Source organism: Thermobia domestica, chromosome 4 (genome assembly GCF_964235325.1).
Source record: "Thermobia domestica chromosome 4, izTheDome1.hap1.1, whole genome shotgun sequence".
In the NCBI taxonomy this organism is placed as follows: Eukaryota; Metazoa; Arthropoda; class Insecta; order Zygentoma; family Lepismatidae; genus Thermobia; species Thermobia domestica.
Window position 1 is genome coordinate 250,975,436 of NC_137457.1, and position 26,624 is coordinate 251,002,059.

Below are 26,624 nucleotides of genomic sequence, written 5' to 3' on the forward strand. Positions count from 1 at the left end.
GGTATGTAGAAATTGTCTAGAATCATGAGATCAGGGCATTCCAAGTATTGCAGTTGTTGTTCGCGACACACGGAAGCGACCTTCTTTTCCAAAGAAAGAAGGACACACGTGCTTGATGTGAGTTGACACCATCAAATTCCTGGAGACGAGATTTGAACAAAACCAGAGGACGAGAGGGCTCTTGACTGAGTCTTGACCGAGTCTAGAGAGAGTCTCGACAGAGTGATGGACTAATTGACAGAGAAGTTCATACGCGACTTAGAAGCTCAGATTAGACCGAGAAGTTGAGACTGGAGTCTCAAATAGTTTACATTCGTCAAACTAACTTTGGAATTAGGTACAGAGGACGTTCGTCAGAAAACTTCAGCAACTTTGACCAATGATTGCAGCGTCTTGACCAGAGAGACATCGTCCCAGATATCAACTTGGCGATATCTAGAATCCAAGGACCAGCCTAGGAGAGGACCACAGAGGACCACCAACTGATATTACAATCCAATGTATGTGTGATCTCAATAACAGTGATCAATCGCTCAATGCTTGGCATGCGTTGCTCTTCTGGCAAACATTCTAGATACCCGTATGCAATACCACATTTACACTGCAACACTCGTTATGATAAATACATCCATCAAATATTAATTTTATATCTGAGTTGTCATTTCCAGTTATTTCCTATAAAGACATGGTACAATTATTTACCTCTCGCATAATAATCGTGAACGTACCCACTCATTCTAGATGGTGAGTGGAAGGTGATCTTCTCAGTTCAACTTTTCATCCCCATTTCTAAGACACGAACTGAGGAGGTTGTCAATATATATATATTATAAGAAGTCGACATGCATGCATATATATAGGGCGCGAATATTTTTGGTCACAAGGTCTTCATTCTGAACCAAATGTTTGAGTTTGGTGGTGGACATTTACAAAAATTAATCTGAGGGGGAAATAAATGGAGACCAGACCTGAAATTTCATGCCTTGCATATAGTCCCCTATAAGCTAAGCAGATGCTCGGTAACACATTTAAAAACTTAAAAACATCCTTCTTTAATGCTTTCTATTCGCACCCGCAGCTGCAGATGGTAAATCTTGACCCATATGTTACAGAGAAAGTGGTGAAAAAGTTTAAGAATACAGAATATAACTAGTTTACTGAAATCTTTTGAAATGTTGTGTAGATTTTTTTAAAATATGATTATACAGTATTTGTTTATTGTGACAAATTATAAAAATGACGTAACATGACAAATTTTAAAAATGACGTGATATTAGGATTTCAGGCAGAACGTACAGTATCTAAACAGAACAAAGTTACACTATCTCTACTGTAAGGTAGAGTTGGTGAGTTGGTGAAGAGTTGGTGAATTAAGTTCACTGTGTAACTGGTGAATATAGACTTCTTAAGGCAGCAACAAGAAACCAGAAATATACATTTACATGGGAGCAGAAGCAGCACCAGCAGTAGACCTGGGAGTGGCAACAGCTGGAGTAATAACAAGAAACAGTACTGTCATTTAGGTATATAATGTGTAGAGCCGTACATAAGTTAACATAAGTTACTAATACATAGTATTCAAATTGGTCATATTTTTTATTATACATTATAGGGTCTATATGATTCGCTTTTCACTGTAGAAATACTTATATTACATATTACTGAAAAAGGAACACTTATACTTCTCCCCTTCTTCTCGAATAGTTGTACAGTATAAAATGTCCCTCTATTTTGCTATGGAAAGGTGGTAGACAGCATGAAGCGTCCCGATATTTGGTTTCGGAAAGGTGGCAACTCTGCCCAAGTGTGTGTGTTGTGTGTGTGTGTGTGTGGGGGGGGGGGGTCATCCGGATGAGTTCGTCCCTGACAATGCCACTGTGTTAAGTAAATGATCTTCTGGGATGGCTGGCGGGACAGCATTTTCTTTTCTTTCAAAATGTTAACAAATATATTTTTAATTGGGTTGTGCTATGATTTTAACAATTATTATTATTATTATTATTATTATTATTATTATTATTATTATTATTATTATTATTTTTTTTTTTTTTTTTTTTAAATTTCAAATGTATACTTTTGGTAGAATAGAGCCAAGGTGTTTATCTACCAACTCCGGTAGGATCGGGAATTATTTCCTCGTTCTACCCTTAATCCAATATGGATCGAGGTTTTACCCAGCCTGTGTAAAATGGGTATGAAGCGAACCTGAGAATGAATGCAGCGTCTTGTTGGTATGTATTCTGCAAATGCCGAAATCTAGTAAGTGTGGAAACTTATCTCCACATGGCACTTCATCCTCATATAGTCTATCTAGACCGGAGCTTCCTTTCTTTTACCTTTATTTTTAGTAGAGTACGCAAACAATTTCCTAATTTTTGTGCAATTCCACAATCCCTGCAACACATCTATTTGTGCATTATTGAAAACTATGACTAAAAATAACAAATGTTACCTCTTATTGGACATTTCGTTCTGAAGTTGGTGTGACTTATTTCGCATGTTTTGAGGCAAATTTTCGGCCAGTCGTAGTGTTGAAAGGAGTGCACTTCTTCATCCAGGTTGATCTATACTTTGTCTTATTTTGGTGTCACGAATTACATTCCAAAAGCTTTTGAAGTTGTTTCCGAAGACCTAGTACGTGAAAAGTAGACCTAAACCAAACTGCTAATATAGAAAGGTCAGTCTTAGTCATCAGCGACAAAAGCACGGCTAGGTAGATGGCCTTTCATACATACCGTCACAGGTTTCCTGGTTGGAAAAGGAAGAAAAAAATCACATTATTTGTGGTATTTCTTCATTGTCATTTACATTCTTCTTTGAAATGAATAGTATTGCAATAATGCTTTATGGAAAAATTTTCTTAGCAATAGAATATTGTTTTTGTACTGTTCCACATCAGTTGTAGGGTTTTATACGAGATAACTAATGAGAAATTAATGAGGGTAAAAAAAAAGTCTTATTCAGATTCTCATCTTTAATATTAATATGTTTATAGTTGCTTTTTATGATGATAAAAAAATACGGAAACCAAAACTCAACTAGTTATGTAATCGAGAATTTTGATGATGTAACAGACGGATTTAAAACTATCATCGAGGTTACAGAGCACAGAAAGCACTTCAAATATGTACAGTAAATAGGAAGTTATGTAAAACATCGCTTTATGTATGTATTATCTACATGTTTTTAACAAGACGATTTTGTTTGACCGGCAGGCAATGTTAATCTGTTATTATAATGTCTTCATTAAGATAAGTAGGACAGTGCTGTACACAGAAGTTCGTTAAGGGAAGTTCTAGCTTCCAAGTTTATATAATTTCAGTTGTTCGCATAATTATTTTTGTGTTTTGCTAAAGGAGAGAGGGGCTAAAATCTCTTGCTTACGCCCATTGACCTAGGAAATAGCTTGACATTGGCGAGACACATATCTTAACTAAATGTAGTGTACACTGTATTTTAGTTCTGCTACGAAACAAGGTGGTGTTGCATCGAGGAACGAACTTACGAACTTGATCACTCTTACCGAAATGCGTATGTTCATGTAGGAACTGTATATTTAACAAAGGAACTTTTTAGTTTTGCTTTTTGGGTAGCGATTTGTGAAATAAATTTAAATTCGTATGCGATTTATATTTAGTTTGAAACTTTTTTTGTGAACAAAATGTTGTCAGAATAAATGTCTCAGTAACCGTTTTCCCGGAAGAAAAGAAATAATTATGAACCTTTGCTTCCTAAAACACGACAAGGATACAGGTTCGAGTCTCATTATATTCACTTTACATACAATTGTTTCCCAGTGTTCATGTGTAACGAACACGAGTGATAACAGTAATGATTTTTTTAAAGTAATAACTTTCTCGATCTACAGATTGCATGAGATAGTATCTGATTTTGAGTGTGTCCATATGGAATTTTTAGAAGGATGAGTCATATGCTTTGCGGTATTCTGACAAACAATAAACCTGTATTTATTACAGTGCAGCGAAAGCAGGGTAATATTCGAAGTATAGCCCTCGTGTTGGGATTTCTGTTTCTGTCGTATTCCGTCGTCTTCAGGAATAACTAGTTTCATCGACAGCAGAAGTGCGACCATAAGGAAGGAAATTGTTCTTGGAAATGCTGGTGATGACTGAAAAACCCAACCTGATTAAGTTAAGCAAACGTTTTGTTTAGTTTTGTTTTGAACTACGTTTCTATCACTAAAACATGAGTGTCCTTTCACAAGCCTCTTAGCGTGTATAAAAGGACCATGCCGTTTATGTGCGGGGCAACATGATTATGGGACGTAAAACTTGGGTTTCATTTCTTTTCTTTTAATATATATATATATATATATATATTAGGGATGGCCAATTCCGGAATTTTTACTTTCCGGAATCCGGAAAGTAAAATCGGAAAATTCCGGAATTCGGAAAAAATCCGGATTTCGGAAAAATTCCGGAATTCGGAAAAAATCCGGATTTCGGAAAAATTCCGGAATTCGGAAAAATTCCGGATTTAGGAAAAATTCCGGAATTCGGGAAAAAATCCGGATTTCGGAAAAATTCCGGAATTCGGAAAAAAATCCGGATTTCGGAAAAATTCCGGAATTCGGAAAAAATCCGGAATTCAGAAAAATTCCGGATTTCGGAAAAAATCCGGAATTCGGAAAAATTCCGGAATTCGGAAAAATTCCGGATTTCGGAAAAAATCCGGAATTCGGAAAAATTCCGGAATTCGGAAAAATTATTTTTTCTTTTTGTAATCCTAAGAATTTTGTTCAAATGCAAACGAACAAATTTCCTTTTTGTAATCCTAAGAATGTATGATGCAAGTTAAGCTGAAACTTACATCCTAAAGTATACACTACTCAATCTTCCCATGGTTAATGAGATGTAGTCCAAAAGTACGATGTACTTCTAATATTTAATTTTTGTTTTACTGTGATATTGTCCAGAGGTAAGACATATATCACACTGATAAACAACTTGACATAATGAAGATGTTATCATACGTAGTTTTCCAGAAAATCGTGAGAAACGATTTTTTATGAAGTTAAAATATGCGTCGCTTGTTGCCAGTGTGATGCAATTGATAACTTTTATGCTGGAATAGTCTTATTATTATTATTATTATTATTATTATTATTATTATTATTATTATTATTATTATTATTATTATTATTATTATTATTATTATTATTATTAATCGTTTATGTACTGTAAAAGAAAAATATGAACCGTTAAGTAGTTGATTTTATCTGTTGTTTTTTGATATCTTCTAACAGTAATAACAAATTGCTTGTAAATACGCAATGATTATCAAGGACAATGGCATATTAATGTAAAAACTACTCTGCAGGCTAGCAATAAACAATAAACAATAACAGATAAACAATAGTCCCAAAAAAAAAAAAAAAGTAACTAACTTGGGCACGTCAGAATGTTCGCGAGAATATAGGGACGCATTGAGACTAGCAAAAAACGTGGTGTTATTATTACTCAAAGGGCCGTACGATGGAGGCTTTAACGTTAATGTTAATGGCACCAATGAGCACTTACTTGCTCTAACGGTTAACCTCATTTTTGAGATGATTCTTAGAAGTGGGCGTGTTGGCATGCAGTTGGAGTACTAACGATTTGCGTCACTATCGAACACTAACGTAGCACTAGCGACGTTTAAAGTCGAAATTGGAGTCTGACATAAGTGGCTTGTCAACTTCACGGACATTATATTTTCCTTGAATGCGAGAATTTTGCGCCCGGGAAATTTGCGCCCTACCACAAAAATAGGAAAAAATGCGCTCGCAATATATTTGCACTGGGATGTTTGCGCCCTACCCCAAAAAGAGGGGAAAATGCGCCGGCTATATATTTGCACTGGGATGTTAGCGCCCTACAATTCAACTTATTATTGTATTGTGTAAAGTAACTTCCACTCGCACTTGAACTAGGCTTGCCTCTCATCGTCTCAGTGAGTTACTCCATCCGTTATAATATTCCGAACAAATGAAAAAAACACAATTTTAGTTCACTAAAGGGCAATCCATACAAATACAATTTTTCATTATACTACAAAATTTACAATAAACGTATAAATGACTGATATATAATTATTTATTAATATAATCAAAGAGTATAATTTAATCTACAAAAGGCTGTTTGGCTCTACCCAGATATCTCTGTTCACAATCCTTGCGAGTTGTTTGGCTTTTCAGAACACAAAATATAAAAAAGAAAATGTAAAGTGAATGTAAAATCAGTTCAGTAATATTATCAAGAAAACTATGTACAGTGTGTTTACTTGCTGGAATTACACTTCAAACACACAATTGCGTTCAGTCGTTCTTTCAGGAAAAATGTTCCGGGGGGCACATTTAGTATTCCGGAGGGGGGTCACTGCTGGTACTATTCTATTTATTATTATATTATAGACGTATTATTTTGGTCTCCTCCGAGGGGGCACTCTGAGAGCTCTGGGGAGGCCAGTGTTCCCCCAAAATCATCTCTGGAAGAAGCAGTGATTGCGTTGATCCGTTGTGTTCTTTTGGCTTATATTGAAGTTTATTCTCCCCTTATATAGCCACAATGAAAATAAATCACAAATGGCATGGTTGTGGGGGGAGGATTTTTTATGCTGTAATGTCAGCCCCTCCGAGCACATGCGTAAGCTCCAATAGGTTCTTTTATTTCGCAGGGCTCAAACTTCCCGGTGGAGGTACATCGCAGGCGCAATTTTCCCTGTTCTTGAGGTAGGGCGCAAATTTCCCAGACGCAAAATTCTCGACACCGTTCGAGTGACCTCGGAAGACGATATCTTTTTCAATACTTTTTTTATATTCTTTTACTCGAGATTTCTTCAAAGCTTCTTATTAAAATACTTACTAATATATCCTCATTTTATTGTCCTAACCAATCAATATGGGTATGTTGTCAGTAAAATATTTAGATTGATCGAGCCTCTGGTGTGTAACCACAGTATTTCATATCATGCCCCCATTAGAAATCTTGGCTAAACGAACCAACATATGTTGCCAATAAAATAGTTTAGAATGATTGAGCCCCTGGTAAAAAACCACAGTATTTCGTGACAGACCCCCCCTTCCTATTACCATATTCTAGCTACATGCCTGACTCAGCTAATTCTCTACATTCTTTACCAAGCACACATTTTCTAAAGCGGAAAATGCTCTCTAAATACCTAAGCTCATTATTTTCAGCAGATGCACAAACTGGGTAACATTCTATCTACATGAATGTTATATATGTCGATTACTGGAAACCGCTTCTCGCTATCTATTACCATATTTACTATATAATGATTAACGTTAAAACCGGAAATGGTTGATTTGTACCGCTTCCGGTTTGAATATTACATTCATCAGGAAACTCGATTCTTAACTATTGACTCTGTACATCATAGCCAAAATTGATTGGTAATCCATCAGATAGTTCTTGAGACTGTTTGTTTCACTGACGGACAGAATGAATATATGGCTATAGAGTTTTTATAAACTAAATTCGTTAATGAGTGATGATGGAACAAATATAAGAAAGGGAACCAAGAGTACCACCGGGAAAATTTTCGAACACAAAATTAGCCATCGAAAACCCACATGTTCTGGGTTAGAATACCATAGATGAAAACTCTACCACTGAGTCATCAATCACCCGCTTATTAGTTTTGTTAACTATTATATTAATATAAATTAATGAATGCCTGCTTATGTTAATTATTGAACAATTACATTGTATACTTCGTAAAGTCAAAAATTATAAATTTGTATTTACTGTACATACAGTGAGCGCAGAGTGTTCGTACACCTATGCTATTGAAACGAGAATGCCTGCGAAAAAGAAACAGAAAATTTAAGAAGTGTAATAACACACACAATATGAATAATGAAAACTAAGCTTTATGAATAGATAAATAAAGAACCACAAAGACAAGTTTAATGGTCAGAAAGTAAATAAATTCCGTAGAAAATGTATAGAGTAGACGCAAAAAGTGATCGTACACCTGACGTACGAATACGAAACAAAGATACCACAACTGGGGTTCACTAGTATTCACCTGAGTATACACCTCTGTATAGCATGACGAGTAACAGAATGAGTTTAGTTGTGAATAGGAGTGAAAAAACTGCACGGTGGGCTGTCGAAATGGGAAGCAACCGAACAGAAACAAATGAGGAGACAAGAAAAGTAATTATTAAAGTGCATAAGAAGGGTAAGTCTTTGAGAAAGATAGCAAACCTCAGGGGCAGATCCAGAGGGGGGTGATCGGGGCCATCGCCCCCCCCACAAGAGGAAACTTTCTTATTTTATATATAAATAAACCCATCCATAACAAGTTTGGAGCTCTTAAAAGTAGCAGTATTACTGCCGACCGCCCCTTCCCCAGAAGTCCGTCCTGGATCCGCCCCTGTATAGAGTAGCCACAATCGAGTATTTTCCGCTGTATGTTTGGAGTCGTTGTCTTGCTGAACAATAAATTGTTTTCAAGAACCATCTTCTGCGCACTAGTATGGAGATATTCCTTTAATATGTTAATATACACTTTGTGGATCATCACTCCATCGATAAGGTGGAGACGACCCACTCCTGAGGCACTCATACAACCCCAGACGAGCACGGACCCTCCTCCGTGTCTTACTTTAGGGACGAGATTTTGAGGATTCATCTCTGTATTCACCTTGCGCCATACCATACGCCTCCCATTGGACTCGATAAAATTAAATTTACTTTCGTCCGAAAATATGACCCTATTCCAGAAAGAAGCCTGATCCATTATCTTTATACTCTTTTTCAAACTTTAGTCTCTTTATACGATTTTTGTTCACCCAGAACATTTTTCTGGCTATCCGACCATGATACCCTGCAAATATTCCGCACTGAACTGGCTGATACTTTAACACCGCGTGTTTCCAGATCCGTTGCCAATTGCACAGCACTACTTTTTGGAACCTTTTTTCTTTCCCTAATAATGTAACGTTTAACTTGTTCACTCAACACTCTTGGTCTTCCAGTTCTTTTTTTTTTAATTATTTTTTTATTATTTTTTTTATGGTTTCGCACAGTGATAGAAACATTATACATCGCAATTATTGTTTGTACTGTTGAACGAGGCCTGTCTGCAAGGTTTGCCAGGGGCGGATCCAGGACGGACTTCTGGGGGGGGGGCGGTCGGCGGTAATACTGCTAGTTTTAAGAGCTCCAAACTTGTTATGGGTGGGTTTATTTATATATAAAATAAGAGTTTCCTCTTGTGGGGGGGGCGATCGCCCCCCTCTGGATCCGCCCCTGTCTCTATAATACCTTGAAACAGCTTCGCACACCTCCCCAATCCCCAGACATGAACCCCATAGAACATCTACGATCTGTTCTGGAGACAAGAATAAGAAGGCACAGCTTGTCTACTAAAGAAGGCCTAAGAAAAGCTATTCAAGAAGAATGGGACATAATCAGTCCCGAAGCTACAGAACTACGAACTACTACAGGTGAAATCAATGCCACGAAGACTACAGACAATCATTAACGCACAGGGTAATCCCACAAAATATTAAATAACTTAATATACTTTATAAGCATTAATTCAAGCATAAGTGTACGGTGACTTTTTGCGTTTACAAAAAAGGAATTCTCTCTTTTCTTCTGAACAAAACAGTGATAGTCTTTGTTTGGCCTTTCTCTTGTGTATAGAAATAAAATGTATAAATGTGTAGTCTTAATTCTGGTTATATACTGTATATATTTTCCACCTCCCGTTCTCATGCTAGCTGTTTTCAATATAAAGTATGCACGTTGTACGAACACTTTCTGTGCTCACTGTAGGTATGTTGACAATAAGCGAATGTTATTGGAATATTTGTTAGAGATTTATTTTCCTTCACTGGCTTTCGCCTGGTTAAAAAGTAGTTTGCAGTGCTTTGGAGCAGCTGCAGGTGGGAACGCGATAATGTTTGAGACATACCGGCGACTTTTTTGTGTGTGAAAATAAGACCTTTCTCATAAAGTAGTAAATAACTGCAGTAGCAATTGTCTACGTAAATGATAAAGACATATCCAACTACAAGAAATTAATACAGTATATATAGCCTATTCATTATTGTTTCTCTTTTAACAGCTACTAGCTAAGGATGGCCAATTCCAGAATTTTTACTTTCCGGAATCCGGAAAGTAAAATCGGAAAAATTCCGGATCTCGGAAAAATTCCGATTTTTTCTAAATTCCGGATTTTTTCGGAATGTCGGAATTTTTCCGAATTCCGGAATTTTTCCGAATTCCGGAATTTTTCCGAAATCCGGAATTTTTCCGAATTCCGGAATTTTTCTGAATTCCGGAATTTTTCCGAAATCCGGATTTTTTCTGAATTCCTGAATTTTTCCGAATTCCGGAAATTTTCTGAATTCCGGAATTTTTCTGAATTCCGGAATTTTTCCGAATTCCGGAATTTTTCCGAAATCCGGAATTTTTCCGAATTCCGGAAAGTAAATTTTCCGATTCCGGAAAACAAAATTTTCGGAATCCGGATTCCGGAAAATTTTGGCCATCCCTAATATATATATATATATATATATATATATATATATATATATATATATATATATATATATATATATATATATAGTTTTTTGCGGGGCCTGGGGCGAAAGTAAATCGCAGAACCAGCAATGTACAATGTCCGAGAAGTCCCCGTATCCCTAGGTTTTGAGTATCACAGAGAGCAATGTCAGTGGAAATTTAGTTCATTAGTCTTGCAGATTGTGCTATGCATAAGTACTGGAAGTATAGATGGGCGGATAAAACCGTTCTGTCTTATCAGATATCAGAGCAAAAACTGTAAAAGATATCGAGAAGCTATGTTTTGCAATCGATTCATCGTCTCAAGGGAGGAGAGATGTTCCATCTCTTCCATTAATCTTCTATTCAAACTTGAAGTGGTTCAAAGTAGCCGTTTCCGGTTTAAACGTTCATCTCCATAGAACGTTTACTGTCGTGTCAGATAACGAGAAGCGGTTTTTTGCAAACGATTCAGGGTCCCAAGAGAGTATATAATCATACCCCGCAACAATATACCAAAACTGGAAGTAGTTCAAATTTAGTATTACTTCGGTTTCAATATAGATTTCCACAGAAGAAAAATGATTTAAGATACTGAGATGCGTTTTCTGCAGTCGATTCATTTTCCAAAGAATAGATGCCCTCCTTTACGGTAACACTTCATTCAAACCGGAAGTGGTTCAAATTAGTCAGTTCCGGTTTCAACACTTATCGCCATCGAACAAAAATGGTAACAGATAGCCCCAAGTTGGTTTCCGCAATCGAATTAGGCCCAACTCATAATACTCAATCAAAACCGGAAGTGGTTCAAATTTACTACTTCCGGTTTCAATATTGGTTTCCATATAACGTAAATAGTAAGAGATATCAAGATGCTGTTTTGCAGTCGATTCAGCGTCCCAAGAGCAGGTTCTATCTCCTACTTTGACCCTCTATTCAAAAGTGGAAATGGCTCAGATTAACGACTTCCGGTTTCAACTTTTATCGACATAGAACAAATTGAGTAAGAGATTGTGACTTTACACTAGCCTTAATGTCTTTTTGATATGGATTCATCGTCCGAGGAAAAGGTTCTCTCTTTGATCATTACTCTATTGCATCAAGTAATTACAGATGTACTACTTCAAGTTTTGAGTATTGACTTCGTATAGTCTGGAAGTTGGTTTCATACTGTGAAACGAAACTTACTTGTTTATTTAGTATACGTATTCGTATTCCATCCAACTGTTCTTTGGCAAAGCAATTTTGTTGGAGTTATCGCAGTTGACGAGCTACTTAGCACGTGTTTCTTCACACGGTTTTTACATCGACTACGCGCCTAACACATTTTAAAGCAAACTCACGTTTCTCCAAAATCAAACAGAGCTGCTTTATGAGGTGGATGCTTGCCAAATCGATCTCTTAACATACATTACCTTGTCATTGTTCGCCCTGTGTATGGTCGATCATGTACTCAGACGCATACCATATAATACCATATACCAGTAGCGTAGCGTGGTATTCCGAAATGGGGATGCACAAGTGAGATACAATACTACTAAAATCAGCAATACATAGCTATACCGATGGGACATATAGGGTTGTAAAAAATTTAGGGGGGAGGCCCCCTAATTGGTGGCCTAATGGGGCATACAGAAGCAAATGCGTGGATTACGTCAGAAGCCAATAAGCAATTGTCTCAGCTTCTTCTTACCACTACCGTGTGACAAGAAAACTCGTCCCCGTTGTTGTATGAACATTGTTTCCAGTATAATTCCCTTTATTTCTTTCTCGTGGGCAGCTTCTTTCTCCGCATACCACACTTCAATCTCGTTCTTTAAAAAGTCACCCCTAGAAATTTGTCATCTTGAGTCGGGAACTAAGACGCCCATTCGTGAATATGGGCCTGAGTGTATACGTGTATCATTTGAAGATGCAAATAGAAAACACTTAAACCAATTCTGGGGGCCTGTTTCTGAGTATGTATTTCGTTGTCAGATATCCAGATACTGAAGGCAGGGGCGCAAATCTGTCTTCAACATTCGGGGAACGGATAAGACCGTTCCCATTATTTAAAGCGATGTTCAAAACATTTATGAAGTTGAAAAACAATACTGTGGAGGATCAGAGTTGTCTTCAACATTTGGTGGAGTTCAGATTTGAGGGAAAAGGGCATAATTGAGACTCACTCTGGGGTTAGAGGTGATGAAACTCATATTACGGTAGATGAATCTGATTTCTGAGGTGAACCTGTTGTATATTATATACCAGGCGATGTAGATGAAATTGTGATACGTATCAAGTGCCGTGAACACATTCTGAAATCTGAATAATGCATATTTATAATTGATATGTTTCTATTTACGCATCCATAATGATCCACATTAAAATTTTAGGACACTTGTTTTGTAATAATATAAATAATGACTTCCCCAAAACTATGAAAGAAAATCAACTATGAATGGCGCAACAATACTCTTATTTGAGCAAAATTATGATGATCACAATAGCATTATGGGAATCGTTTCAGGAATTAAACAAATAGTTGAAAATAGACTAACAATAATTAATGGCAATGTAATATTAAAAAAAAAACACGATTCTTTTTTTAAAATGAAACAAGTCAAGGGAAACAATTTCATCCCACTTTCCTTTGTGGCATTCGGATACAAATCATCACAATTTCAAATCGGGTGGAGGGGTATGTCCCCCTCATCTCCTCGGGATATGCGCCAATGACTGAAGGGCCCAAGCAATCTTTGCGAGGGGCGGGAATGCTGGCTCTTTTGGTCTACCAGATTGGTGACCGTGAATCTACAGAATGTTTTATATTTATGCTTGTGTCTGTGAGCTCCCTCAAAGAGTTTCTGGCCACGCCACTGGACATACTATGTATTTATGATGAAGATTAATAGTTTGCCTTTAATTACGATTACAATTACGATGCATTTAATTACGATTAAAGCATAACTATTTTTATACTATTATTTACATAACCGACATGCTTCAAAAAGGCATTGAACTAGCCATTTCTGTTTCGTTCTATTTCCTTGACGTTAGCGCTCGTACGTTCTGTACAGAAACTATAGCTTAGTTCAAAATAGATAGATTTGGAAATACTTGAAGATATGCCAGCGTATATCTAAAGCAAAATGTAGAGTTGCAAGGGGTGAAGGGAGTTAAGAGAGCAAGTAGTTGCGCATGCGCACTCGACAGATAGCAGACGGAAACCCCGTTTTTTGCAGTAGGCCTGGATGCCCAAGGAACATAGCATACGACAAGAGGAAAGATAGAAAATGTGCATCTGAGTGACGTGCATGTGTAGGTTCCGCTTATCAAAGTAAGGCGAGAGAGCACATCCAGAAGGTTGCAGTGCAAATAATTGTGATAATTACAAGCAAACAATTTATATACAATGAAATACGTACTTTTTCTTATAAATAGGGGATGCCGGGCATACCGGCGTTCCCTTACGCTACGCCGCTGCCATATACCGGTCTTCGACTGTGTAACGACAACCATTTACATCAGTCAGGACTTCACAACTGAAATACTTCACGTGAACTTGAACAAAGAGACACTAGATTAATTGAAAGCGAGAATACGAGGCAGTGATAGCTGTAACCATGAAAGCATTGTTACCAATACCACAATTAACATTGGACTGGCTTTGTTCTCTACGCTGGGGGGGGGGGGGAGAACGGTAAATCCTACGTAGGAGATGTTTTCATCAAGAAAAGATCTCGAGAAACATACCATTTAAAAAAAATGGAATTCGCGCTCGATTAAGTTTGTTGTAACTATGTTGAACTGTAATCGGGTACACACACACACACACACACACACACACATACACACACACACACACACACACACATATATATATATATATATATATATATATATGTAAAGCATTAAGAAGGAAACAAAACCTTCTTGTGTGATAATTACAAAGCAGAAATCAGACTTTCTTTTTTTAATACCTTAATTGATTCAAGGACACTACAAACGCTTTACTTAAAAAAAAAATATTACTGAAATTCTTTAATACAAGAGTTGCATTGGTAAGGAGATCGGGAAAGTCCCGAATTCATCTTGCGTATTGGGTGGAGTATGTGACGTACAGTATGATCTTATGTTACAAATCCGTCTTTTAACACTTAAAGACCCGGAGGGGATTTAAATGTAGAAACGCTTGGATCCCGGCCATTTTAAATGTATTTTTAAAATTTTGTTACTCAGAAACTACCCTTTTAAAGTGAATGAAACTTTCAGATTCAATCGAATAAAAATGTACTAATGTAACAGAAAAACAGTAATGCACTTAGCATTGTTACCGTTGAATACACAGTGTTGCAAACTTTAAGGAATATTTTTTGTATGTTGGAAATCCAATAGAAAGATACATTGTCCGATAATTTCGTGTAAATTGCAAACGACCATACAACTAAATATAAATAAGTTTAAATATGCACTACATATCACAATATGTCACTCCGCCCCCTTTTGTCCCTTTTGGTGACATGTTAGGTGCGAGGACGTTTAGAAGCGCGGCGCGATGGTTGATAACTAGTGCTAAGAACAGCATCGAGTGTTGTTTTCGTGTCACTGTCGGAAGATTCTAGTTATTCTAATATTGTAGCAATGTCTAAACATTAGATTCATCGTCCGTTTCAAAAGCATCGGAGTCACTATCATCTATTATTTCCGTAATTTCTCCGGGCGAAAATACGCCACTATCATAAGAACCACGACTTGTTGCGGTGGTATTCATCGCCAGAAGCTCAACTAAAAAGAGGAAGTGAAGCCTAAGCAAATTACAAGAAGAATGTCGAAACAACCACACACACTTCCACTGGCTTATAAAACAGGAGAAAAAAATAACTACATGTTTTTTTTTTTTCCTTCTGAGTACTCATATCTTTTTGGGGTATATACATTTGACACAGCATTTCATATAAATCTACGCAGTACGTGACCTGTAGACATGAAGGTGATAAATATTAGTGAAAAGTGAACAGAAGGGACTAGCTGTATGAAGCTGTTGGCTTCTTTAGTCAACTGCGTGCTGAAGTGCGGGAGCTGGCCTTGATGGGTGCACGGCAACTAAAGTTGTCTCCGGGACTGAACGCCTCGTAACAAGAGGGCAACTATAGTTGTCCATGGGTCTTTAAGTGTTAATCGTAAAATCTGTTGTAAGAAAGGAAATTGGAAACTGGAAATGAGTATTTTTTTTTAATTGGAAGATTCTAGTTCTCTCAAATACTTAATTTTTTTTTTAAAAAAAGAAGTTTTATTTATTAAAGACGTGTTTTTCATTTCTGGTTCCTAACCTTGGGTTGCTATCCCAGTATTTGCTTGGTGTTTTAGGGGAAACTAAAGGAATATAACCCAAGGATTTGAATCCTGAGTGTAATATAGGACAGTGCTCCACAGTCTTTTTTTTTTTTTTTACTCGCGGCACAGCATAAATTAGCCTGGTTTCAGCACGGCAATTGGAGCCAGTGTTAAATCTGCTTTCTCCCATTCCAGGGGGTTAAAGGCTTAGGTCGTTTCCATATTTGTGCAACGCGACAGCGAGAAGCTTTCCCGCTGTTAGAGACGATTTCTGAAATATACTAAAAATCAACAAAGGGAATTCATTAAACGTGTTCCTATTTTTAAAAGAGGGTTCACATGATTGCTGAACAAGGTTGTGAAAAACCCATGAAAAGTTTTTTTTTTTTTTTTTTTTTTTTTAATATTTGGAGGGATGTTTTATTTTGTCCCAAATTTCCCTTCTAGTATACTATGCACACATGAACATATCATTTGGAAACGTTTTATTCTGAAGAGAATGATGTATCAGCAATGATACTCGGATAAATAGCCCTGAAGCAGTAGGTACTGGGCTGAAAGTCAACATTTTCCTCTAAAAGTGCTAGAACCCAAAAATAAAATTACTGTATTTTAATAAAATCAAGTTCCTTTTAAGAATTGAAGTATTGGGATATTTTCTTTCTAAATCTCGTTTTCAGTTGCATTCTTACAATACATATTACGGATGTATGCTTAATTATCGAGGTTTAGTGTTGAGAAAATAAAGGTAAATATTTAGCATTTTACTTTTCTAAGTGAAGCATTTGTAATGTCTTGATCCAAATTGTGATATTAAAAATTCAGAAAGTATGTGCATTCATAATTATCATAAGAGAAGATTTTGTTTGTTTTTAATTCATTTTTTTTTTCTCTTTTGTATGTATGCATTTATTCAGCTTTGGTGTTCAGGAATCATTTTTAAGTGAAACATTTTTAATTTGGAATTAACTGAGACATGGAGATATAAATGTTATTACTCGTATTTGTTTGTACTAATACGCAAGTACGTGCTGCAAAAACAAACTAAGGTAGTCACATTACATTTTATCACAGAGTACGGTTGAATACCATTACAGCAAGTTTGATCGAACTACCTATATTCGTTGTACATGATTTCCAATTATTTTTTTTTCCAGTGGTATTCTGCTCTGACTGGAGGTCTTTCGCTAAATACATATTTGAAGCTAATTCTCAAAGTAGACGTGTACTTAGAGACACGATTGAAGAAGCTGTTATGATTATATTAAGGTTATCACTTCAACCCAAGTTTTGAAGTATATTTTTAGAGATTGTTTTTTTGGGGATATTGTTTTTTATGTGGGTTTTACCTAATAAAATCCACGTTTTTGCTGAGGAAATTCCAGGAACGCTGAAGTCTAATATAGACATTTTATTTAAAAGTAATCTCAGAGTTACAAAATAACAAAAGTATATAGTAAACTAGAAAGCAAATGAAAGTAATCACTCTTTTATGAATTGAAAAAGGTGAATATTAACAGGTCAGTATTCAAGATCTAAAATGCTTCCCTAATTATGAATTTTTCTTCAGCAAAGTAATGCCCTTACAGAAATTTGATTGAACAGTTTTAAGAGAGAAACTGGCACGGGGCTCAGTCTTAAAGCGCTTATCTCTGGTGCGTGGGGGTCCCTCGTTCGACTCCGGCCAAGTAAATTTGTGGTGGATAACATCGTGCTCGTGGATTTTCTTAGGGTACTTCCGTTTCTCCCCACTTTCTCATTCCACCAATTCTTCCATCATTCACTTGCTTTAGTCATCGTCTCCCTTTGCCCAACATGCAATGGTGGGACGTTAAACTCAAAGATTTTGTTTTCATTTTAAGAGAGAGAAATTAATCTTTCTTCTGCACACCAAGCTTTTTCAGACTTTGAAAAGAATATTAATGTACTATGATAAAGTTGATGATAGGACCAAAGGAGTAGACTCTACAAAGAAAGAATGAAAAAAAGACGAAAAGTGACAGCACAGAATAAAGAAGCAAGAGAATTATGTGATGTTATAATTTTCGTAGTTAAAGCCCCATTAAAATTTACAGAACAAGTTACTGCAGCAATGTTATTTGCACCAGCTGTGTTTCCCCACTACGCCTAAAATTTCTCTACACAATGAATAAAGTGTGTTAAATTTAGTTTTATTGTATTTATTTTCATATGTCACTTAGTGTTCTTAGTCGTAGAGGGCGTTCCTGGTGCGATCCCAACTCGCGACAATTGGGCTTTGTGGTGCACAAACACAGTGTACTCGCCATTTTCTCGGGCCGCTCCCAATTTTCTTCATTTCAGCATTTTATTCATTCTCATCATTCCCATCTCCTTTAGCTTAAATAGTATAAACCTGAGACTTAAAACTGAAAGAATTCGTTTTCCATTTGGGACTTAGTGTTTACGCCACAGTTATTAGTTTGTGAGTCCCATTTCTACTTGTCTTCTATTTTTTTCACTCCAACTTCCGGCATCACAGTTCAGCGTTTCCCACTGGTAAGTGAGAAGCTTTTTTTTTTTTTTTTTTTTTTTTAATCGATTCAGCGTCCAAGGGCAAATTCCAATTTCACCCTTATCTCGTTACTAAGACGGGAAATGATAAATCATTTTCCCTCCCGGTTTCGATATTATCTACATAGAACCTAAGGGTAAGAGGTACGAGAAATTTTCTTTTTCGTATAGATTGAGCTTTCCAAGAGTAAGTTTTATTTCCGGTTTCAACACTGATCGCCATGGTGTAAAGACGGTAATAGAATGCGAAAAGCAGTTTTTTTTTGTTATGGATTCGATACCCTAGTAATAACTATAAAATAAAACGAAAATTCTTTGCGTGCGAGAGATGGACACACCTGCTAGTATGCTAATACATAATTACTTGGAAATGTTGTGTATATAAAAATTGAATACAGTGACGACGAGTTTCACAATCGTTTATAACTAGGACTGAAAATGACACTATATACATCACAAAAATGGCGAAGATAGCAAGTTGCAAAATATTTAGAACAACGCATTTCTTGTTTGATATAGAAATTGCTGATATTGAGTAACAAGACTGATAATAATATTGACACAGGTAAAGAAGTAGGAAGTGATAACAAAATTATGTTCAGTTAATTGCTGACATCCGGGAAGTCCCCTAGTTGTTTTGATGCGCATTTGATAATGTTAAGGTTTTCGGACTATAGAAACGTGTCTTAGGAATCAAAGTTATATACAGTATTGAAAATATTACTTATTTACTCTTCGTGGTCTGGTAAGTACGTAGATGGGTATTTGCTGGCTAGAGGAAAACTAGAGGGTCGCGTGATATTCGGTCAAAATACCGAAACTTGATCGATATATACAAAAGTATCAATGAATCGGCCAGTAACATTTTTCGATATCGATGTTTGAAGATACGGGTGGATTGCTCGATTGATACATTGAAATATCGCTCAATCCAAGTATATATATACAGTACATAGGAACGAACAGAAGGATAGACATCCAAAAATAATCTTTTCTTTATGTAAAGGCTATGAAACGTGCAAATCCATTGAAATCAAGAAATCTAGAATGTTAGAAAGTTGAATAAGGTACATATTTTCTATACCATAAACCTGTTCCACACACCATGTTACTTATATTTAATGCCGAAACGGACTTTTTTCTGAATGACCCTCGTAATTCGTTTCAAAATGTTGGCATATCTGATGCCAAAATATTTGACAAGTTTAATAGCAACGTTCTTTTAATTGTGCTACGGCTACCTATTTGTAGAATGAACAATGTATCTGCGCTACAGATAGAACTAGCAATAGAAGAAATTATTTGCAGAAAAAAAAACAACCTAAAGAAACAAACTCTATCATTGAAAAATGAAAGGCAAATAGTATATGCTACTTAGTTTGATTTTAACGGGGCGATTCGCAAATAAGTAACAGGCTTTAAGCGCTAAGTCTATTGTTCCAATTGTAGTGTAACGTGGAGTGCTGGAGCCGGACGCTTGCAGGAGCGCGAAACTATGCTTCGGCAAATTATCTTTTAATACAATGCCATAGGAAACAAAGTAAGTGTCAGTGATATAATGTTTTGAAAGAAAATATCAGTTCTTACGTAACGAAAACGCTTTGAAAGATTAAAGTACGCCAGCATATTGGACTCAACCGTAGTTGTCAGCGGTTATCGCCTTTATCCTCGAAGAAATGTAAATTCTTAGTTAATTCACAACACAGCTTATCAATGCAGACTTAACAATAAGTAATCTTCGAACAACACTCGGAAGTTATCTGCTGGTGAACACAAGAAATTTTGTTTGCGTTTTATTAGTTGTTGGACAAAGACTGCTTTACTGATAGGAATGAATACCCTTAATTATTGACTTTGCTAATACCAATGTAAATATACTTAACTCTAGTAATATGAATGAACTTGCAATCAGCTATTCGAAGTTGATTTGATACCTAGGACTTCGAATTGATAGACAATTCTTCGTAATAGAGCAGGAAAATAATGAGAAAAAATAAAATAAAAATAATCTTCGTAGTAGAACAGGAAGTAATGAGGAGAAATCAAATAATCTTCATAGAACAGAAAATTATAAGGAAAATCAAATAAAAATAAAGCTAAAGAGAAATGAAAATGTTTTTTACTTTCGAGCGACGAAAGAATAGAAGAAAGTTCTATGAATGTGGAAAAAAATCAAATTTGAAATTTCAACGGATTTACACGTTTTATGAGCCATAGATATCGGAAAAGGGTTTCTCAATATCTGTTCATCCTTATGTACACTCACGTAGATCCCATACCGTTGAACGTATCTCAAACATTGAATTTAAGGTTTTTATGTGATCATCCAAGGGGGTCTTCGAATTTTCTTCCTGCTCCTAAAAATAAGGATAGTTTATTTAAGAGTAAAAAATTACAGTGTAACTCATTTGTGCTGAAGAAAATTACGAGGGGTAGTTTATTTTTGAGGGTGATTGGTTTTTGGACTATTTTCTCAACGAGTCATGTCATCTTGTTCATCTAATCTTTTAATATAAATAAAATAAAGCGTTTGTGTGTGTGTTTGCCTGTCTATCTGTGTGCGGCCTGGGGACCAGACGAGTAGACCGAGAGTTACCAAAATTTGGTCATGGGTAACTTGGTCCATGCCCCAGATCAAGGCGAAACGTTTTTTTTTTAAATTTCGAACCAGGGGGCTTCAGGGGGGACGTTTACCAGGACCTGCCTGGGAACTAGACAAGTTGACCGAGAGTTACCAAATTTTGGTCACGGATACCTTGGTCCAGACAGACCAAGGCAAAGCTTTTTTTTTTTTTTTTTTGTCAAAATTCGAAACAGGGCGGTCCCAAGGGGGCGTTTACCGGGGCATGTAAAAGTAGTAGAAAATGACCGATGCTAGTGTCGAATTAATAGTTTTCGCGGTCGCTGAGATCAATGGTGAAACTCCGATCGCATTAATTTTCAAATTCACCCTATTCGGCTGCGGGCCGGGGGTCACCGGGGGGATACCGAGACGTGTAAAAGGAATCCAAAATAACCGATATTAATGTCAATTCCATCGCGGTCGCTGAGATCAATTGTGACACTTCCGTTACAGATGACTTGCAAATTCAGCTACCATTGTATGCGGGCCGGTGTCAGCGGGGGGATACCGAAACATGTAAAAATAGCCCAAAATGACCGATATTAGTGTCAAATCCATAGTTCTTGCGGTCACTGAAATGGATGGTGATATTCCCATAGACGTTGACTTTCAAATACAGCCCCCATGGGAAGAATGGGTATGTTCAGCTAGTATTTTATAAACAAATATTTAGTTTATAACTCTATATAGTATTATGTAAATTATTTCATACGAAAAAAATTACAAGGAATAGTTTACTGTTGTGGGATGAGTTTCTTTTTATACTTCTTTCTCAAAACCGACACGAGCGATTTTGGTTACATTTCATAAATAAATATTTCATTATTCTTAAAATATTGCATATATCACTTCCAGGAGAGTATTCACAATGGTAGTTTACTTTTGGTTATTTTTTTTCACAATTTTATAAATACACTCGTGCAATGTTATTATTTAAACCAGTCGTTCTTTAAAAAAAATGTTCCGGGGGGGGGGATTTGTGGTACTATTCTGTTTAGATGTATTATTTCGCTCTCCTCTGGGGGATGGCAGTGCCCCCCCAAAAAAAGATGTCTGGAAGAAACACTGATTTAAACAAATATTTAATTAACAGCCGTAATATATGGTGTCAGTTATTTGTTAGTGGAGTTGAGTTGATTTTGAGTTGAACGTCCCGTTCAGCAGCGAGGCTATATGAGACGTGGACCTACTGATTAACGTGGAATCCGAACCACATGAGCTCCCGCCAGGAATCGTATTTGTTATGGAATTAGAGCGAGAATGTGGTGGTCCGTACCTTTTATTTTAAGGAAGTAGCGAAATCTCTCTATATAAACGAAATCCTGAATGACTGGTCAGTGCCCAGGCCAAACAGCTTAAGCTAGAAACTTTAAATGTGGACAGTACAATAGGATCAGGGTTTCTTTAAGAAAGAAAAAAAAATGTTTCGGGGGCATAGTTAGTATTCGGAGGGGCACATATTATTTTCACACTGTTTCGGTATGGTTTGTAATTATGGACGTATTACTTTGGTCTCCTCCGGGGGCACTCTCAGAGCTCCGGGGGGAAGGACCCCCAAAAACATTTCTGGAAGAAATACCGCATAGGATATATGACGTAGAGTACTACTAAGGAAAAAAAAACTTTGAAAATCCGACAAGGAGGGAGAGGAGAATAGGGTTGGTAATAATTATATTAAAATGTCCGTATCGCGGAATATCTGAAAGGTTGAGAAATGGAGTTTGGTATATTAAATTTTTGATGTTTGATCTAGAATGGGACCAAATAATATAAGCAGAAAAAAGGGGTGGGATTACAATTATTATAATGTAGCCATATCATGGAAACTCTTAACGTTAGACATGACATTTGGTATTTGGACTTTGATTTTTTTTAAAAAATGTTTTTGACTTGTTGTAGAAGGATTATAATTAGGAATTAGATTTCCGGGCCTTCGGCAGCTCTGGCATGTTAAATTATCAAGATGTCCCTCAGTGATCACATTGTTTGGTGACTTGAGGAAGAAGAAAGGAATGAGAAAAGAAGGAAGCGACCTGGAACTATTATGTGAGGTACCATCACGGCATTTGCCTGGCGTGAAAGAGGAAAATCCACATTTAAAATGGCTGACCTGAAAAAGCTGTTACAGCTTTCCGAGCGAATGTCTCTATCGGGAATCGAACCCTGTATTTCTCACATCAGAAGCGAAAGCGTTAGCAGAACGTGGGGGCTACATTTGTTCTAGAAGGGAAGAAAGATGGGTAGGGGTTACGATTATTATAGTGTAATATCCATATCTCGGAATCCTTCAAAGTTGGACATTAAATTTGGTGTTTCATTTAAAATAATTAAATACGTATTTTATCGTTTTCTAATACTTGTTTTAGAAGAGAAGGGAAGATGTGAGAAGAAAAGATAGTAAGGTTGCATATATACATACACACATGTAATATATAAATACCTTAACATTAGGGACATGAAATTTAATGTTTTGGAATTTTAATCTAATATAATTAGATATTCCAGTGATTTAAATATTTGACCGAGAGCTGAAGGAAGAGGTGTGAGAGTGCTTCGTGGTGGGCAAACACCGTGTGCATGGGTTTCTCCCGTTTCCTCCCATTTTCTTCATTCCACCGTTTTACCCGTCTCCTTTAGTTTAGCCGGAATAGCCGTGGAACATAAAAATTTCATTTCATTTTTTCTCCCCCTTTTAAATTCGCCTATCCATTTCTTCACTGTGGCCTATGAAGGGACATTATCACCTAAAGTAACAACCTTGTCGACGTGGATCTCCTGTAGCTTTAAACTTTTCTAATGAAGATATTCAATTACGGCTTTCGCCTGTATGCATACTGCACTGTTATCGTTCAATTTCCACCCCTGATAGTGACAAAAATACAGGAAAAAAGAACCAAACCTAAAGGAATTTGTAAGAATCTAGGATCATGTTTTTGGACTTAGTCTCTGGAAGACAGTCCCACTTTTTAGTCTCTGCAAGACACATTTTGGTACGTGAACTGTACCATCCATTAGCCACATAGACTTATTCGAAATTAATAGGAATGAGAGATACCGTTACATTTTGGTCCTTCATTTGATTACACCCGCACCCGCTTCAGTAAAATAACTAACTAACTAACTAAATAAATAAATCCCAAGAAGTGTATATCATGTGTGTTCAACCGAACATGTACGATTTGGACCAAACTTGATATAGTAGTAGACCTTGACAAATTTATTACGAACATCAAATCTTATGGTGTGCAAATAGTTTGTTCTCGAGTTGTGGATGTTTTATTTTAGTGAAATTCTTCAAAATAAGTAAATAAATAAATGCTATCTAGAAGAAATATACATGAAAGCAACTATTGTTAACGTTAATTTGAGGCATAAGGGTATTTTGTAAAGATTTGCTTAAAAAAATAAATGAACATTTTTTTCGCAATAGAGGAAACTTACTAGTAGGCTGAATAACTATAAGGTACATTTATTTATTTATTTCGACTTATTTTACATGTCGAGTTTAAGGCTATATGAAGCCTTATCTAACACCTAAACATGATACAAAATTGAAAAATCAAAGAATATAGTTAACAATAGCAAAAGAAAAAAGTTAGAAAGTAAAAAAAAAAGAAAACTAAACAGACGGTCTCTTGAGCGCACACACAACACACACACACACACACACACACACATATATATATATATGAGGCGTATAGTTTCTAAATCCGCCATCTCCAATTTTCAAAAAAAAAAATGGGGTAAGTAGATTTACTGGTATTCCTTTCCATGCCCTACATGATGGTGAAAAGAGTTGTTTGAAATGTCGCCACCTCCACCCTCAATTACTGCTTTAAAGTTCAGGGTATTCTTCAAAAGCCGCCATCTGCACTCAGCAGTGTGTTTGTAAACCCCATCATTTCGATTCTATTCTATTCTATGCTATGAATTGAAGACCGACGTTAATGAAAAAAAGTTGCAAGATGTTGTTCAACTATTAACGAAACACTTCGGGGAGAATTGGCGTGCTAATTCAAACTTAGCCATTTATGTTGATGCTGAAAAGAGACTGACTGCTTCAACAGAAGAAAGTGTAGATGAGGATTAGGCTGAATGCCAGTGTTTCGAACATGATTCTGATGAGAACTATATATGAAAACAGTGTAAAGATCACTTTCAATCCTTTTCTTGTTGGTAAAGGTGGCATTTATTCCGAAGTTCCCATCCCGTTATGTCAGGCTATGTTAGGTTAGGTCCTAATGGGTTAGATTAGGTTAGTGAGGTGAGGTTAAGTAAGCTTATGTTATGTTAGGAGACGATATTTCTAAACGGGCTAAGAACTTCGGAACTTGACCCGTAAATGTAGCTAACGTACTATGATTAGAGCTTCATTTTTTTCCTTGTTTGTGCACATTATAATGTCACCCAACAAGTTAATATCGTTGTTTAGATTCAGTTTATCTCCATCTACTGTTCTGTTCTGAAATAGTTATCAGAAATTATAATAGCAATGACTTGGAAGCAAATAAACCCCAAAAAACTTAAGTACGTTTGTTTCAAAGTCCTCCATCTCCAAAAGTTGTTTTCAAAATCCGCCATCTCCAAACTGCTTTCTGCAATAACCGAGAAATGGGATGAGAGAGATTTTTGTCATTTGGTAGTTATAATGAATGTCCAGAAAGCAGGAATGTATTTATAAAAAGAAAATTTTATCTCACATAATCTCTGAGTTATCAGTTTTTCCTGTTTTTCTCGAAACCTTTTATGAAGGAGATGGCGGATTTAGAAACTATACGCCTCATATATAACACAAATATAATATAGTGCTATACGAAAGTACATACATGTTACGATATGTAATAAATGTTGAGTTTTATATCTTTATGACAAGCTTCTCTATTGACTCTTCTGTCTCTGTGTCTATTCAACTCTGCTAAGATAACAATAAATTATAAACTGCTCTTTTGAAAGATGCTAGAGAGTTTGACTCACGCACCGAGATTGGCAAAGTTTTCCAATCACGACATGTTGAAATTATATATGATTTCGAGGAATAAGTTGATCTATGAATAGGAATTGCAAGCTGGCTATTAAAACGTGATCTTGTGTCCCTCTCATGGAAATCGCTTAAAAAATTAAGGTGTTTTAGAAGATAGGAAGTTTCTGTAAAAGTAAGCGTTTTATACAGCAGTACCAACGAGTGCAGTTTTCGCCGTTGCTGCATCTTCAGCCATTGCAGCTTTTTAAAGAATGGCGTTACATGATTTGAGAATTTTAAGTTAAAACGTATACAAGCATTTTGTACTCGCTGCAAACACTTTTGTAAATGTATATCACCGTCAGTTAAGGCGATGTCACAGTACTCCAAATGTGGTACCACTAGGGTTTGACCAATAGTTTTTTTCAACTGTGTTGGTAAAAAGTTTAATTTGCTGAGAGAATGAAGAATTCCAAAAGCCTTCTTGCATGATGCGTTAATTTGATCGGACGAAGTTAAATATTTGTTAAGCATGACGCCAAGATTTTTTACAGAGGAAGAGAAGGGAATATTTACGCCTTCTAAAGTTATATTGGGAACAAGTGAAGCATCTATTAACGTCGTTGCACGTTTGGAAGTAATTAAAATTGAC

The 26,624-nt window shown here is 36.3% G+C and overlaps 1 protein-coding gene across 4 annotated transcripts in view; it reads left to right on the top strand.

The window, feature by feature from the left end:
- Positions 1–26,624, top strand: part of Naprt (nicotinate phosphoribosyltransferase) — a 202,150-nt gene that overhangs the window by 20,837 nt on the left and 154,689 nt on the right. The window lies entirely within an intron of this gene.